Source organism: Phalaenopsis equestris, unplaced genomic scaffold, assembly GCF_001263595.1.
Source record: "Phalaenopsis equestris unplaced genomic scaffold, ASM126359v1 Scaffold000930, whole genome shotgun sequence".
Taxonomy (NCBI): Eukaryota; Viridiplantae; Streptophyta; class Magnoliopsida; order Asparagales; family Orchidaceae; genus Phalaenopsis; species Phalaenopsis equestris.
The window spans coordinates 115922-116133 of record NW_018165369.1 but is presented as its reverse complement, the minus strand read 5'-3'; positions in this window follow the sequence as shown (position 1 = coordinate 116133).

Below are 212 nucleotides of genomic sequence, written 5' to 3'. Positions count from 1 at the left end.
GCACAGCCTGAACATAGGAGTACCCTCCACTCCAAACTTGCTCAACCAAAGGGGCAAACTCCTCGTGGGGGGTCCATAAATTCTAGAATTTGAAAGGCTTCTGACCTGCGCCCGACTTCTGCCTGAAGGTAACTATCTCCGGGGTATGATCGGAAATACCTGGCCCTGTGAAGTCTGCTTCAGAGTTCGGGAAAGTAGCAAGCCTACTGTAA